Here is a 17,935-nt window from a genome sequence, read left to right on the forward strand (position 1 = left end):
ATTAACACGGACAAATCTGTGGGGGTGGAGGGAGGAGAGAAAACCCAGGAGGCAATGGTTCCCCAGCATGATGAGAAATGTTCAACACATGGCTCTCTGGGGAGGAAATGTAAATATAGCATCTTTTTACTTTATCCGTGTTATTAATATTTCCTCTATCACTTTCTTAAGTCTAGACAATTAACAAAATAATAAATCAAGCCCTGACTTAATTTATGTGTTTGCCACATTCTGAGGTGTGAATATTCACACTGAAAATATAGTGATTGCAATGGTTCTCATGAGGTGGTCTGAGTTGGCTTCAGTGCGCCTCTGTCATGGTCTTACCATGGGATGCCCTGGTCAAATGGAGGGGTAGGGTTAGTTCTAGGCATGATTTTTGGGGAAGGGCATTGATTAGATGGAGGACAGCTGGAGGAGGATAATCTTGATGACAAATGATCTTTTGTTGTTGCTGTGCTATAGCCATTTCAGTCTATCTGACTCTTGGTGACCCCATTTGGGCTTTTCTTGGCAAAGATGCTGGAGCAGTTTGCCGTTTCCTTCTCCAGCTCGTTTTTACAGATAAGGAAACTAAGTGTTAAGTGACTTGCCCAGGGTCACACAACTAGTTGGCGTCTGAGGTCAAATTTGAACTCAGGAAGAGAAATCATCCTGACTTCAGGCTCAGCACTCTATCCATTGAGCTGCCTAGCTGCCCCAAAGGATCTTTATATCATGTCATATGAGGGTCAGTTGAAGAAATGTTTTGATAAGCTTACTCTCTAATTTCAACTAATTCCTTGATAAACGTGGCAGGGACAAGCATCAGTTCCTCTGGGGGTGGCAGAGATTTCCAAAATGACATTCAACATTCATGACTACTTCTGACCAACCAGCCAGTCATTGAATTTATCAACCTAGTGGCCCTACCACATCGTCTATATGTCTTCCATATTTTCCATAATAGCATAAGATTCTTAAAATTTCTTTGCTAAGATCTAGCATTATCTACAACACTCCTTGATCTACCCTATCAAAAAAGAAGTGAGATTAATCTGGTGTGACTTTTTCCATATGAAGCCACACTAGTTCTTTGTGATTGCCACTTTCTTTTCAAAATGATCTCTCTCTCTCTCTTAACTATATTTTGGTCATAGACCCCTTTGGTAGTCTGGTAAAGTCTCTAGACTCCTTCACAGAATGATATTTTAAAATACATAGGACTACAAAGAAAGCAAATTATATGGAAATATAATATTTTCAATAATATTTTAAAATAATGTCTGTGGACCCTGAATGCTGTGCTGATTAAATAGCAGGGGATTTTGAGAATAATCTAAATTCACAAGCATTTGGTTCTAGAGGTAGGAAAGGTGCTTAATATTTATTATATTTTTTGTTTTTATGTTTTGCATTGATTTTAAGCAATTTTTTTGAAATAACATGATGCCATGAGTAAATTACTGCTTAAGATATGTGAGGATGAAAAAAATATGGGCCAAAAAATCTGCAAAGAGTCAATGCTCTTTTTCTCTTGTTATCTTATTTGTTCCTCTAAATTGCCTTTTCTTAATTGGTGAGACTTAATTGTATACTTTTCCCCATTAAATTAGGCCAATCATCCATCAAAATTTTCAGGTGTGTTATCCCTATAAAGGAAAAATACCAGAAAATCAAAATTGATCCCATCCCATCCCCCATGCAAAGCTATTTCTTCCTTCAAATTTTGCTAATACAATGTCCCAGTGGGTGACCTACTAAGAAGCTGAGTCATTAATTCATTCATGACCCTACTAGCTTTTTGTTAAGCAGTATAGAACCTAAACTACTTAAAAAAAAAAAAACAGTTGCAGCTGAGTCAACTACCTCACAAGTTAGAAGCACCTTCTATTTCTGCTGAGGGCAGAAATGGTATAAGCATGGAGGGAGTGGGGGAGGGGGAGCTAAGGCCTCAGGTAACCATAAGCAGTGATAACTGGGGTAGAGAAGGTAACATAGGTCTGCTTTGGGCTGGGTACTATCTAGCTGTGAAGCTGAATCTTGGGACAAGAATTTGGATTTCATTTTCTATTGGTCCATTAGCAAATATGCCCATATATTAGAGAAAAGAATCTAGATAAGGAAAGATTAGGCATTAGCATGACCCCTTGAATTCTCCCAAGGGGAATTACATTCTCCATCTTTATTGTGGGTGTGCCCATTCCACAGATTTTTCAACGATAATTTACTTATTAGTAAATTATTAGTATATTATTAGTCAGTAGTAAAATGGCCATTTCATAAACTTAGAACTGGAAGGTGTACTAAGAGGTCCAACTCCTCACTTTACAGATGAGGGAACTAAGGCCTAGAGGTAGACTAACTTGCCCAAAATCACACAGATGATAGATGCCATTCAGGATTTAAATCCAAGTCTCCTGACTTGAAATTCTCTGCCCTCTGCATTTTACCATGTTGCTGTTAAACTGAAAAGTAAGAAGAAAATGAGACAGTCATGACGTGTAAAGGTCTGACTGAAAATTCCAAATGTTTTCACGGGTTCTGAGAGGTCCCTGAATTTAAAAAATCATGATATGTCCATGATGTGATGGGACAATTAGTCAATCCAATCATTAGAGCAACTCTCTAGGGAAGGTGATTTTGAATGAGAAAAGGGCTATCATTCAAATAATTCAAGAATGTCCATTTTACTCCACCAGCTTTGTAGGATTCTAAATTAAAAGCTAAATAGAAATGCAGAGGTCATCTAGAATGACTTCATTTTATAGATAAGAAATCTGAGACTCAGAGAAGTTAAGCAATTCACCCATGGTAACATAGGTAAGGTAGCAGAATCAGAATTCGAACCCAAGTCCTTCGCATTGTACCATCTCAGATCATTCTAGTATTTCCTATGCATTAAGCCAGGAACCAGAAAACTATGGCCCCAGGGTCAAATCTGGACTGCCACCTGTTTTTGTTTGGCCCAGGAGGTAAGAATAACTTTTATTATATTTTTATTTTTAAAATTATTTTAAAATCAAAAATATGTTTTTAAGTATTTTAAGGTATGAGGACTATTTTTAGCTCATAGACCATACAAAGACAGGGATCAAGTTGGATTTGACCCTGGGGCCATAGTGATGGAGCTGTAGATTGGGATTATTGACAAGGGGAGAGATAAATTTAGCCCTAGATACCTGTCTGGCAAACATGTTCAGTTGATAAATTCTTTGATTTCAGGGTGTCCATGTAAGGTACATTTTATAGCTCAAATGCCATGTGGACTCAATTAATCAGTATTAACTAGTTTGCCACTGAAATAAAATATAAGTGGGGGACAATAATTTAATTGAGCCAGTGCAAAAGGAGAACTTGGTTGACCCACAAGTGAATACAGAACTCTGCATGAAGGCCATAAAGGTATCTAAATTAAAAATCTGACGAATCAGACAAAGGTACCCTGTATTTGACCATACTGGTACCATAATACAGTTAATGGAAGCATATGGTATTCATATGGTATTAAGATTGAAGCTTGGGAAAGTCAAAGTGAGTGAGACAAAGTCAACTCAGTGGCATTTTTGCTGCCTGAACTGACACTGATTTCATAGAAAAGAAAAAAATAGGCATATATTAAGTTCCTACTGTGTACCAGGCACTACCCTAAGTGCTTCATAAATGTTATCTCATTTGATCCTCCCAACAGCCCTGGGAGATATGTCCCCATCCTTTCATCGAGGAAACTGAGACAAACAAAGGTTAAGTGACTTACCCAGCTAAGAAGTATCTGAGGCCAGATTTAAACTCAACTTTTTCTGACTTCAGGCCCTGCATTCCATCCACTGTACCACTGCACACCACTGCTTCACAACTCTGAATACTTTCTTTCACTTACCACATGCTCTCTAGGGGATTCAATCCCTCTGTGTCGGAAGGAAGGCCAAAAAATTGACAATTGGAGCCAAACCAGGTTGATTTATTGCATACCCAACAGGCTGCCAATGTTATATACAAGTAAGGAACCAATAACTAGCATTCTCCCCATTACTGCCAACAAGGAACTTGAGTCAGTCTATTTCTTTGCAACCTCCATACTAGCAGACCTTCCATAAAACTTGTGGAAAAGACTGGAGGACACCTTTCCTCTCTCTCATGATTAGGACTTACTAGTCAGGGTTATCATCCTCTTCACTCCATGTACCACTGGCCCTTACTCCAAAAGACTCCCTTTAATGTCCCCACCAAATTCTCACCCAGAGTTACTGATTTTTGGATGTAGAAGAATAATTAACTGTTCAGGATAGGTTCTCTTTATGCGGTGGTAGGGCCACCTCCAATATCTACTAAAGTGGTAGGATTATACACTCAAGGAAAGGAGAAAGAGATAGCACATTCCCTAGAGCCACTAGAGGTCTTCCACCAGCACTATCCTATTAAACCAAGGCCTCCATGTGTGTTGTATGCATGGAGAAGGGAAGCTCCTATGGGGAGAAGGCACCATGGCTTCTTAGAGATGCTTGAGTAAGGAGGAGATTTGTCCAATTCCACCCTTCATTATGCTGGGACCTTCTTCAACAAAAAGACTGACATTTTAGTGAATTGGATTGAATTGATGAATGATCAATTCCCTGGAATTCCCTGAATTTTGTCTTTCTAAACATACATGAACCTTTTTGGCCCTTAAATACTACCCCAGCACCCAGTTTCTGGCATGTCTTATCCGTTGCCTCACAGTGCTCAGTCATCTTAGAATCAGCCAATCAAGCTTTTTGATATACCTGAATGGGAGTAGACACTTACCTCCTACTTTGAATGAATCAATGAATAAAAAACAATGAATGAATGGATGGAAAAATGTTACCTTTTCTAATCAGAACCAGTTTGCTCTCCTCCCTCCTCACTCCCTCACCCAGTGATTTGCCTAATCATAGGCATGTCTTAGCTCTGAATCTGGATGATTCACATCAGGAGGATTCTCTCATCCACCAGTCTTCAAACCTAGTCAACCACTCAACAGCCCTAAGCTATCCCCAGAAAAATGTGATGGGATCAAGAGATGGTTGGGCTAGAGTGAAGAGGGAGGGAGGGAAAGAGCAAATGTCCTCACATTTCCTAGAGTTCTTAGAATTTTTTTTGGACTCTCTCATGAACAAATTGTGTAAGCTTTAGTTTCTAGGCTATGACCTTCTGCCTTCTATTTGAAGTCATTCAGTGAAGAGGAATTCACTTTTGAATCCATAACAATTAATTAGTGACTTCTTCTATTTCATTTTATGATATGAATTTATTTGGGCTTTCTAGTCATTATTTGGTAAAATCAAGTATTTTGCATTTTTGTAGCTACTGCAGAAGTAGCTAGTTGGTATAGTGGATATAGCATAGTAGATAAAGTCATTGACTTGGAGTTAGAAAGATGAGTTCAGATCTGACCTCAGACACTTATTGAATGTGTTGTTGTGAGCAAGTCACATAAACTCTATTTGCCTCAATTTACTTATCTGTAAAATGAGGATAAAAATAATAGCACCTACTTCTCAAGGTTCTTGTAAGAAATAAATGAGATGCATTTTGCAACCTTTAAAATGCTTAGCAAATAATTTATTATTACATTCACCTCTTTTAATATTCAGTTTTGTTGGCATGTGATTATGTGCAATAATCTCTAATACTTTTATTTCATCACCTTTTGTCATGATTTCCTACGATTTTTAATGGGCTTCCTCTCACTTCTAGTTGATTTAACTAACTGCCTAAAGAGATACTGAAGGGCTTTGCTTACAGCAAGTCAACAGCAGAATCCAGATCTGTTTCTCAGCTCAGTTTTCTTCCCATTATATTAAAATATCTTCTCCCTTTTAACCATTTTTTTCTCTACAGCAGGATAAGCAAATAGTCTAAAGAAAGGTTATGTAATAACTAAGTTTCATTAACAAAGCCAATGTAAAAGTTCATAGAATGAAAATTTAATCCAACAAATATTTATTATATATTTACTGTGTTTAAAACAGCCAGCTGGGCAGCTAGATAATAGTGTATAGAGTGCCAAGTCTGGAGTCAGGAAGCCTCATCTTCCTAAGTTCAAATTTGACCCCGGAGACTTACTAGCTGTGTGTCCCTGGGCAAATCACTTAACTCTGCCTCAATTCTTTACCTGTAAAATGAGCTGGAGAAGGAAATGGAAGCCCACTCCAATATCTTTGCCAAGAAAACCTCAAATGGGGTCACAAAGAGTAAGACAAGACTAAAAAATGACTTAAAAATAACAATGTTCAAGACACCACATTGGGTGCTTGGGATACAGAGACAAAAATGAAAGTCTCTGCCCTCAAATAGTTCACATTCTATTGAAGGAATACAACAGGAACATAGATAAACAAACACAAGGTATATGCACAGTAATACAAAATAATTTCAAGAAGTAGGGAGGGAAGCTAATGCATTGTTGGTGGAGTTGTGAACTAATCCAACCAGAGAACAATTCTAGAGAACAATTTCTGACATGTCTTATCCATTGGCTCACAGTGCTCAGTCATCTTTGGTGATGACCAAAGGGTTATCAAACTGGGCATACCATTTGACCCAGCAATACCACTAGTAGGTTTATATTCCAAAGAGATTAAAAAAAAGGAAAAGGATCTATATGTACAAAAATATTTATAGGAGCTCTTTTTATTGTGGCAAAGAATTAGAAACTGAAGGGATGCTTATCAATTGGAAAATGACTGAACAAGTTGTGGCATATGATTGTGATGGAACATTTTGGTGCTATAAGAAATGATGAAAAAAATGAAAAAAGAAAAGAAATGATCAGGATGCCTTCAGAAAAACCTGGAAAGACTTACAATGAACTGATACAAAAAGTTACCAGAACCAGGAGAACATTGTACGTAGCAACTACAGTACTATATGATGATCAACAATGATCCAGGACAGTTCTGAAGGACTTATGATGAAAAATGCTCTCCGCCTCCCAAGAGAGAGGGCTGATGGAGTCTGAGGTCAAAGTGAAGCATAACTTTTTTCATTATATTTTTCTTGCTCTTTTAGCAACATGGCTAATACTAAAATATTCTGTGTGTATAATTTCCCATGTATAATTGATATTATATTTCTTGACTTTTCAATGGGTGGAGTGGTATGGGAAGGAAGTGGAGAATTTGGAACTCAAAAGTTGGTTTTTTTTTTGATGCTTAAAAATAAATAAATAATAAAGCTGTTCTTTGAAAAAAGAAAAAGTAGGCAGCACTAACAATTGGGGAGCTTCCTGTGAGGAGATAGCCCTGAGCCGTGCTTTGGAGAAAGATAGAAATTTTAGGACATGATGGGGTAGGTCTCCATAGCACAAGGGAAGAGAATGGTTAGTGACGACACTGTATACAATAACAGCCATATTGTATTAAGAATGACTTTGAGTCAATAAGTTATTTTGACTATTATAAATACCCAAATAAACTATAAAGAACATATGAAGAAAGATGGTATCTGCATCTAGAGAAGAAACTGATACATAGAAGTATATATAGAATAATTTTACATACGCATATACATATATATATATGTGTGTATACCTACTTGTGTCTAATGGTATCCATTTCTAAAGCAGGGTGGGTGAGGGTAGAAAAAAGGGAAAAAAAGGAAAAAAAAGAAATTTATGTGATAATTTTGTTATATATTTGCAAGGAATTGTTCATAGTAGATTGGCAGTTTCATGTACGATCATCTTTTTTTATTGTACTATGTTAAGGAAATGCTTATCTTATCCCATGAATATGTATTAATATAACAAAAAATAAAAGGTAAAAAAGGAGAAAAAAGAGACAAGGATGTTTAAGATACAAGAAGCCCTGCCATACCAAGAAAAGTGACCAGCTGTCTTCCACTGAGAACAAAACAAAACCCAGGAGGGAATTCAGTTAGATTCGAGAAAGCACTTCATGATATTTGGCTTTGGCGATTAGATCTGATCATCAAAGTCAAAATTCATAGATCTTTAGCCCCCTATAAAATAGGAATTCCCAAAACCGTATCAATCTGTAAGGAGGTGTCCCTGTGTTGGGGCATAACAACTTAATAACTTCTCTTTTTTGCCCCAGTCCAACCCAGGTAATTCCACTAACCTCTGCTCCCAGGATCCAAGCTAGACACCACAGTTAACTTTTATACAAAGCATCCCAAAAGTCTTAGTGTGGTTTATATTTTAATGGTCTCATGGCTGCACCAAGACTTTTGGGACATGCTATATAGAGCCTTGCATTTTGCAAAACACCTTTATACATATCTCATTTAATCTTCAAAACAACACTGGGAGGCAGGTGCTGTTATTATCCCCCATTTGCAGAAAGGAAACTGAGGCTGAGGTATTGAGACTTATTCATGCAGTTCATACGTCTGAGGCAAGACTCAGACTCAGATCTTCTGCACCCCAAGTCCAGCACTCTATCCCCTGCTCTTCTGATAAAAGGGACATAGAAACTCTGAGTTCTGAGGTTCAAGATACCAGGATTCTCCATAGTGATTCTTCACATTAGTCTTCATTGTGTCCTCTCTTTTCACCTGTCAGTCTTCTGTTTCCTCATTCCCTAGGTCTTTTCTTAGACCTTCTTCTAGCTTGTCCTCTGGTTTGCACATCCTCCTGGTTCCTTACCTACCTGACTTCTGACCAGCTCTGCACCTTGACCAATTTGTGTAGGCCCTGCTTATTTTGTTTGATCTCACAATCTAACTCTGACTTTCTGATACTTGGCGAAAATTCTCTCATGCTTTGCTTCACTTTCCAAGGTTCTAGATCCCAGGCCTGTGGCAAAAGCCAGCTACTGCCCATCAAGGACTTAAAGGGCCAGTCATGGAGGAGGAAGTATTGATTTGCTTTTCTCAGCCCTAGAAAGCTGATCTAGGAACACTGTGTGGAAGTTACTAAAGGCAAAATTCAGCTCAATAGCAGGAAAAACTTTCTACCCACTAGAATATCCTCAAATTGGAATCCCCTGCCTTGGGAGGTAGTGAATTCTCCATCAATGGAGACCTTTAACCAGAAGCGGTATAACCATTGTTGAATGGATTCCTGCTTAGTTACATGTTATCTTAGACGACTAATGAGGCCCCTCTCAAGGATAATTCTGTGTTTTCTATGATATCCTGAAGAAAGAGGGCCTACGGCCAAAGAAGTTAAAAGAGGCTAATAGGACAATCAAGGCCCCTTTGGCTTTGACTATAGCTAGTAAAGGGGACCAGAGAGTCACTAAGGCATACTGATGATGAATAGATCATTCCCAGAAGGGCATTTGTCATAACAGACAGGGAATGAAACCATTGCAAAGGAGAAACTAAGATATTAACAGGACTGGAAGGTTCACCAAGAGAAGGGAACAGTGTTCTGAGTTTTTGAGTGTCTTCTTTGAACAATTCTAGAACTGGAAGCAACTTTCAGGAGTCATTTGATCTATCCCCTTGCTTCTTAGGAGGATAGAATTTGTACTACAAATACAGGTGTCAATTCTATTCTTTTTTTTATTAATTTATTTGTTTTCATTTTTCTACAATCACTTCCATAAGTCTTAGATTTTCTCCCCCTTTTCCACCCCTCCCTCCCTGAGATGGTGTGCAATCTTATATGGGTTCTACACATATATTCTTATTAAACATTTTCACATTAGTCATGTTGCATAGAAGAATTAAAATGAATGAGAGAAACCATGAGAAAAATCAAAAATAACGAAAACATAACACAAGAGAAAATATTCTGCTTCATTCTGAGATCCAGTTCCATAGTTCTTTCCCTAGATGTGGATGGCATTTTGCCTCAAGAGTGCATTGGGAATAGTTTAGGTCCTTGTGTTGCTGTGAAGGGCTAAGTCTACCAGAAAAATTCCTCACACACTGATTGTTACTGTGTACAAAGTTCTCCTGGTTCTGCTCCTTTCACTCAGCATCAATTCATATAAGTCTTTCCAGGCCTCTCTGAAGTCTTCCTGTTCATCATTTCTTATAGCACAATGGTATTCCATTACATTCACATACCACAACTTCTTCAGCCATTCCCCACTTGATAGACATCCCCTAGATTTTCAGTTCTTAGCCACCACGAAGAGAGCTGCTATAAATATTTTTGTACATGTGGGACCCTTTCCCATTTTTAGGATATAATCCTAGAAGCAATATTACTGGATCAAAGGGTATGCACATTTTGTTCCCTTTTGGGCATAGTTCCAAATTACTCTCCAGAATGGTTGGATCAGCTCACAGCTCCACCAACAATGAATTAGTAGTGTTCCAGATCTCCCACATATTCTCCAGCACTTATCATTTTCTTTTGTCATGTTAGCCAATCTGATAGGTGTGATGTGGTACCTCAGAGTTGTTTTGATTTGCATCTCTCTAATCAATAGTGACTTAGAGCATTTTTTCATATGACTACAGTAGCTTTAATTTCTTCCTCTGAAAATTGCCTGTTAATATCCTTTGACCATTTATCAATTCAATTCTATTCTTAAAAGAAATTCTAGGAGGGAAGATTCTCAGGAGACATCAAAGGCAAGGAAGAAGATCTGATTGGCCCTTTCCATTTATAGTTTCCTGTAAATTCTAAAGTTCAGGTGGGCTACTACAAAGAATAGGTGGGAGCATAACTCTATATTATCCTGGACTCCATACTCCCCCTCATCCCACTTCTCCAAACTTGCCATTTCTACCATCACAACATTTATTGTATCTGACTCCTCTCTGTTCACATAACCATTTCTTTAGTTCAGTCCTCATCACCCTCACCTAGATTATTGCAATAACCTTCCTCAATCTCTCCCCACTGTAGCCCATCCTACACATCTCTGCCAAAGTGATTTTCCTTAAGGACTAATCTGACCAGATGACTCCTCTACCCCACCAAATCCAGTGACTTCTTATTGTCCCTAGGATAAAATATGAATTCCTCTGTTTAGTTTTTAAAGTTCTTCATAACATGGCATCATCCAAACTTTCCAGTCTCATTGGACATGCCTCTTCTTACCAAACTGGTCTTCTCTCTCTCTCTCTCTCTCTCTCTCTCTCTCTCTCTCTCTCTCTCTCTCTCTCTCTCTCTCTCTCTCCCCCCCCCTTCCTTACCTCCTTCTTCTTTCTGTCTCAGTCTCTTCCCCTCCCTCTCTCTTTCTTTCTCCCCCTCTTCTTCCTCCTCTTCCTCCTTCTCCTTCTCCTCCTCCCCCTCCTCTTCCTCTTCTTCTTCTTCTTCTTCTTCTTCTTCTTCTTCTTCTTCTTCTTCTTCTTCTTCTTCTTCTTCTCTCTCACACAAGCACACACACACAGTTCTCCATCTTGCCTTCTCTGTACTTTTTGCAATGGCTGTCCCCCTTACCTGGAATACATTCTCTCCTTACCTCTACCTTAGACAGCCCCTTTCTTCCTTTAAGATTCAGTTCAAATACTATTTTCTTCTTGAATACTTTGCTCATCCCCGTAACTATTATTGAGAACTCCCAAACTACCTTATGTTTAACAATTTATATATTTTTATTTGTTATTTTATATTTATATGGTTATCATAATTTTATGTCATATATTTATAAGTTTATACTTATTTACATAAATATATAATTTCTAGAATGTTTGTCCTTTGTTTCCAAAGAAGACCACGCCATTAGAGAAATGATGACATGACTTGCACTTGACTTTGTTTTGAGTGAGGGAGGGCTGTGCAGATCACCAGCCTCACTTCTCCTCCAGAGCCATCTGAATCCAGTGACCAGATATTCATGAGGATGACTGGAGATGACCCAAGATGAGGCAACTGGGGTTAAGTGACTTGCCCAAGGTCACACAGCTAGTGAGTGTCAAGTGTTCATTTCTATCGATTAACTCTACATTTAAGCTGTACATATTTATATGTGCCTGTCTCCCCTGCTAGAATGTAAGCTCATAGAGATCGTTTTCTGTGCTGTATCTGTATGCCTTTTGCTCCTGTCATCTCTTTCATGAGATCTGTAGAGAGTGGCAGAGAGGGGACTGCACCTCTGAGCACCTAGGTCCTAGGACAACGGGAATTATGGAATCTTTTCCCCTACAATATTTTAATAATGGAATTAACACCTCTATTAAATGGTTCAAATGCCATCCTCCTGAGAAGCAAGAGGATGGATTAATTACTTCCTGAAAGTTGCTTCCAGTACTAGAATTTAACCATTTTCAGGGGAAAAACTGTTCTAAGAAAACACAAGGGAGGAAGTCCCTTCTGTGGTCTCTCAGCATTATTTCCAGGGACCTCTTCCACCCAACTTGTATTTAGAAGACTTGGAGTGCATGGTGTGAGGTCTTGCAAAGACCTTTCAGGACTATCCATCCACCTTTGGTGTCCACCTTCATGCAATTCTCACCTGTGGCACCGAGAAGCTGTAGTGGGCACAGAGGTCACACACAGGTAAAACCATCTCAGCAAATGGGATAAACCGAGTTGAGACAACTGTCAGGCCTCAAACCTATCAGTGATTTAAAGGGGTATCTACCCTAAGCATGTGAAGACTCCACCTGAGGAATGGGTAGTTGAGGGCAGTTTATTCCAATAACCATGAAATCAGCTGAAGCAGGTGCTGTGGAGTGCCCTTAACAAAAGGATTTGTTCTATGAAGTTTGAATTCAGTCAGACTTGGGGACCTAGAAGGCCACCTGTGGCCTCAAGGCCTCAGGTTCCCTACCTCTGTCTTAGAGCTTGGTCAAACATCAAAGGTGCCAAGATCATCCACTACATCCTGTGCCGTCACTAGTCATCCTGGCTTTCATCTTGCTGCTGGACTTTGATGACTCTGCACAAGAGAGTGAGGCTGATAACTTGGCACAGCTCCACCTCACTTAAATCCAAATCAAGGGCAAGTCAAGGTATCACACTGTGAGGTCATTAGGACAAATAACTTTTAGAACACTTAAAAGCTAGTGGAATCAGAAATAGCCATTTGGAGATATATCAAAAGTCTCGAGATTTAGTCAGAAGATCATGGACCTGAAAATATGAATCAGTTCATTTTACAGATGGGGAAATAAAAACCCAGAAGAGTGAACCAGTGACTGCTTAAACTCACCCAGCTACTCATCACCAACTTTTCCAGATTTCCTGGCTCCTAAGTCCTGTACCTTTTTAAGAAATTCTATTGTCTTTTTTCCTGACTGAATTTAATTAGTGACCTACAAGTATTTTCCATATACACATTCCACTAGTATTCACAGCTATAATATGTTTGCATTACACACATTAAACCTCAGTCTACATGTATATAGCCCCGTTAGCATTCCTTGTCTGTAAGCTAGGCACATACTCAAAGCAGAACTCAGTGATTATTGTAATCCAATTTAAACAATCCGGAATGCCTCCCTTCCCTCTGAAGTGAGCTTTGTCATGATATAATTTTCCAGTGGAAAGGAAGCAAAGGCCATGAATCGGAACCATATTTTTCCTCTCTCCCACCTGAGAGCAAAGGGTGGCCATGGCTTTTATGAGCATGGTCACTGTGATCAATCTAGATTATGCTTCGCATCAACACCTATCCTCTGAATCAAAGAAAAACAATAACATTTTGCTTCAAATGAAGTGGATTTATGGTGTGCCTGTACTAAACCAATTATGGAAATTCTGAGTAGATATTTGAGATTATTTATCATTCCCATGGTCCAGGCCTTCTGAAACAGCAAGGCAACATGCCCCTCAACATGATTTATTATTAGGTAACTGAATAGGTATGATCTACCTGTCAAAAAAAAGATTATATTGTATTGCCATTAGTATCTTAGTTTAAAAGTGAAACTGGTAAGGAAAAATCTTGACCTCTAATAATGAATGAGGTGTGCAGAGTGGCAAATCTCAGTAGCTTCCACCTGGAGGTCTGAATGACAGGATGGCATTCTTCAGGAGGGGTTTCAGATGACTGCTTCAGGCAGGTGACAAGGTAGCTCCTTGAGCAGATTGTAACCTTTCATTTTCCAAGGCTAAGTGAGGTTCAGTGGAATGAAACGGACCACAGAGAAAATCCCATCACTCCTCCCTGGGATGCAGAGAGGCACCTGAGTCCACTCTGACAGAAGCAGCATCTGCTGTGGGGCCATCGACATGACACTCACTCACCCTGAAATCTGGATCCCCATTTCAGAAACCATTTGGTTAGGAAACTTCCATGCTTATTGTGCAGTTCAGTTAAAAAAAATTAAAAAAACTTCATCCCCCAACACCACAAAACCCTGACCCAGGCTGGGCTCTCAGCCAATGTGACCACTTCAAAGGATAAATAGTTCAATTACAGACGCAGAATGTCCAGATCATAAATTCCAGGAGGAAAAGCTATGACTCAGAGACTGGCACTGACAGCCGGCTGAGCATTATAAGAACAATAGCTCTGGCATCAGAACTCTGCCACCATCAGCTTTTAGGACCGCAAGACCACAGGATCATAAAGAGCTGGAAAGGGCTCTCAGTAGAGAACTAGTCCCCACTCTGACCAGATCAGAACATGGAGACAAAGGGGCAGCCCAGAGGGCCTGAACAGCTTGCACACAGTCATGAGGACAGTAAAGTGTAGTAGAGGCCATGTGCAAAGTCAAATTCTCTGATTCCAAGCCCAGGGCTCTTTTTACTGTACCTTGATGCTGTCTGTGGGAATGAAAAGGAAGGAGGCCTCCCTGGCTTTGGGCAGCCACCACTGAGAGACAAACCAGCTGTGGTTTCACAGTGATTAATGGCGATGAAAAAGAATCCCTCCAACATCCCTCCCCCCCAAAAAAAGAAATGGAATTTGTTGTTGTTCAGTTATGTTCGACTCTACATGACCCCATTTTGGGGTTTTCTTGGTAAAGATACTAGAGTGCTTGGCCATTTCCTTCTCCAGCTTGTTTTATAGATGAGGAAATTGAGACAAACAGGGTTAAGTGACTCACTCAAGGTCACGAATCTAGAAAGTGTCTGATGGGTCTTCCTGGCTCCAGGCCTCGCTCTCTATCCACTGCACCACCTAAGGCCCCCGAGGAAAGGGGTAGTGGGCTCCAGTCTCGACCTCAGCTCATAATACAGTGTGTTGTAGCAGACAGTACACTGGGCATGGAAGTCAGGAAGACCTTGGTTTGAACCCTTCAACTTAGAGATTAGTTTCCTAGGAATCCCAAGTTTGAAAAAAAATTCTCAATTTTGAGTCTTATATTCAGACCTGGGCAGCTAGGTGGTGTGGTGGATAGAGCACTGGGCCTGGAGTCAGGAAGACTCATCTTTATGAGTTCAAATCCAGCCTCAGATACTTACCAGCTGTGTGATCCTGGGCAAGCCACTCAACCCTGTTTGCCTCAGTTTCCTTATCTGTAAAAAGACCTGGAGAAGGAAATGGCAAACTACTTCAATACCTTTGCTGAGAAAATCCCAAATGAGGTCATGAAGAGTCAGACACAACTGAACAATGACAACTTCTTGACTCCAGGTTCAATTCTCTATCCACTGAGCCACCTAGCTAGCTTGTTCATTCTACCCCCAAGCTCACCAGAGTAGAAGCAATCTATACCACAGGGTGGCACTGTATGTTTTAGAGAGACCAGCTAGGACCCTGTTGGGAAAAGACTCCCTGGAAGTTTCAAAAGTTGCCTAGCCTCAAATTCATTTCCTTCCACAAAGAGCTGTTGGGATATTTGGGTTCTCTACATATATTTTGTAGATGTCCCTGGGCTTCTATGAATACTTTGCATTTTCTGCGGGATATAATAAAAGCTCTAAGAGTCAGGGAGGGGAGCCCTGTTACCCATATTTGGGGAAAACCTAAATGTAAATTATGCCCTTTAAAATATATTGGACTAACTTCTCTGGAGCAATATCAGGTGTGGCCAGCAAGCCAGTGAGAGATGGCTCTTTTGAGATCAGTCCCCAGCACTGGCCCAAGTCTATTGGAGTACAGAGTCTTCTAGAGCCCTGGGCCATGGGTTACACATGCTTGAACACAATAGAGGAGTGAAATCACTCCGGTTGGCCAAGATGATTGGAGGGTTGCACTTTAGGTCCACGGATGCTACTTAGGAGAAAAGTCAGATCTTTACCTCACAAGAGTTATACAAACAATACTTTTCCATTCATTTATATGGGAGTGGGGCAAGGGGGTGGGGAGAGGGCGGGGGGCTGGGGGCGGGGCCTGAGGGGGAGGAACTCAGCAAGATGGTTACCTTGCAGGACATTAATTAGTGATTAAGCAACCAGATTCTTAAAAAAATCAAACACCACTCCTCCACAAGCCCACCACCTTTCTCCTAGATCCAGGATAACAACTTTGACTGTGACTTCAAAGAAGAAAAAACAAAGGGTATGACAGGTGAGATTAAGAGAAGAGAACCTTTATTTAGGATTTTATGACTCTCAACTAGCTTCTTTGCTGGGAACAAAGAAAAGATACAGGAGTCTTAGGAGGTGATGAAGTGGTGATTACTACTCACCCCCAGCCAGCAAGGCCCTAGGTGGTATAACTGACGATGGAGAATTAGGTTAAGGTCCCTGCCCTATAGTTTCCCTGCAGGGATGGCTGGCTACCAGGTCAGAAACATCAAGAGAAATTTGTGAGGGAGTCCCGCTGATCATTCTTTTCTCAGTCTGCATTGCAATTATTTCCTGGTTTCAGTTTTCTCCAGTTTCACAGTGTTCCACTCTAGCAGGGGAGGCATGAAAACACAAGCACCCCACCCCTCAGCTCAAGGGGAGGAGACTAAAGTAAATTGTGAAGGCAGAGCAGACCCCCTGGCAAGATGAGAAGCCCAGGAAAGTTTACTGTCTGATGATCAAGATAAGCAAAGGGCCCATTGTGAGCCAGTCCCTTTGGACATGCCATGACATCTTTCTCCCCCTGGCAACGCTTTCACAGCCCAGGAGCTCCAGTAGAAATTGGAAAAGTAAGCATTTGGGCTTTGGTCTAAGAGGTGGGTGTGACTGACTGAGGGACCTTCCCTGTTCACAGAAGTTTAGCCAGAAAACCAGAAGATGGAAGCCCCTAACAGTGGAGAGGTTACAATGCCCATAAGGGATGCTGTTCCCAAACCTTATGACCAACAAGAGATAGAGAATTTCCATGCTCCCAATGAAAGATATGGAAAAGGTGAAGCTGGCAAAGGGACTGGAAGGCCATGGCTCTGGCTTGCCAGGCTTAATAAACAGAATTATTCCACAGGTGTCTTAGCTGCATGGAAAGGATACAGAGAAAATATCAAAGAGTAAAAAATGCCTCCTGTAATACCCAAGCTCATGCTTAAGATTATTTTATTGAGGGAGAAAAAGCAGGGAAGAAGGAAAGGGGAGGAGGAGATGTCTTTAATACCAGCTCCTTATCTTAAGCTGTCTGCTAACAGCAGATGCATCACCTTATTAATTCAGAGCAATTTTATTATGCTTAGTATATTCCTTGTTAGAAGGATCTACCTTTTTGGCATCATCTTAGGGATGAGGCACTGAGAAGATGTGTGACCAGATCAAAAAATGCAAGGAAAATGCTACCCCACTTAACAGATAGGAAAACTGAATGTATTTAAAAACTTACCTAAGAGGAGCCATTAACAACACTGAAAATCAAAACTGGCTTCAAGACCCTAGCTATTGGATTATCTTGTGTTTGTCTGGTGTTTTTGAAAAATAGTAATTGTATCTATCTATTTCTATCTACACATGTATGTATATATATATATATATACATATACATATATACACGTTTATATCTTTACCAAAAACAGCACCAAAATGGAATCAAAAAGAGTTGGACATGACAACACAATTGAACAACCAAAATATAATACTGCCTTATACAATGGGGCAACAAGTGGATAGAGGACCCAGCCTGGAGTCAGGATGACATGAGTCCAAATTCAGCCTCAGACACATACTAGCAGTGTGACCCTGGGCAAGTCACTTAGCCCTATTTGCCTCAGTTTCATCTGTGAAATGATCTGGAAAAGAAAATGGCAAAGTACTCTAGTATGTTTGCTTAGAAGACCC

The sequence above is a fragment of the Notamacropus eugenii genome, chromosome 3, assembly GCF_028372415.1.
Source record: "Notamacropus eugenii isolate mMacEug1 chromosome 3, mMacEug1.pri_v2, whole genome shotgun sequence".
In the NCBI taxonomy this organism is placed as follows: Eukaryota; Metazoa; Chordata; class Mammalia; order Diprotodontia; family Macropodidae; genus Notamacropus; species Notamacropus eugenii.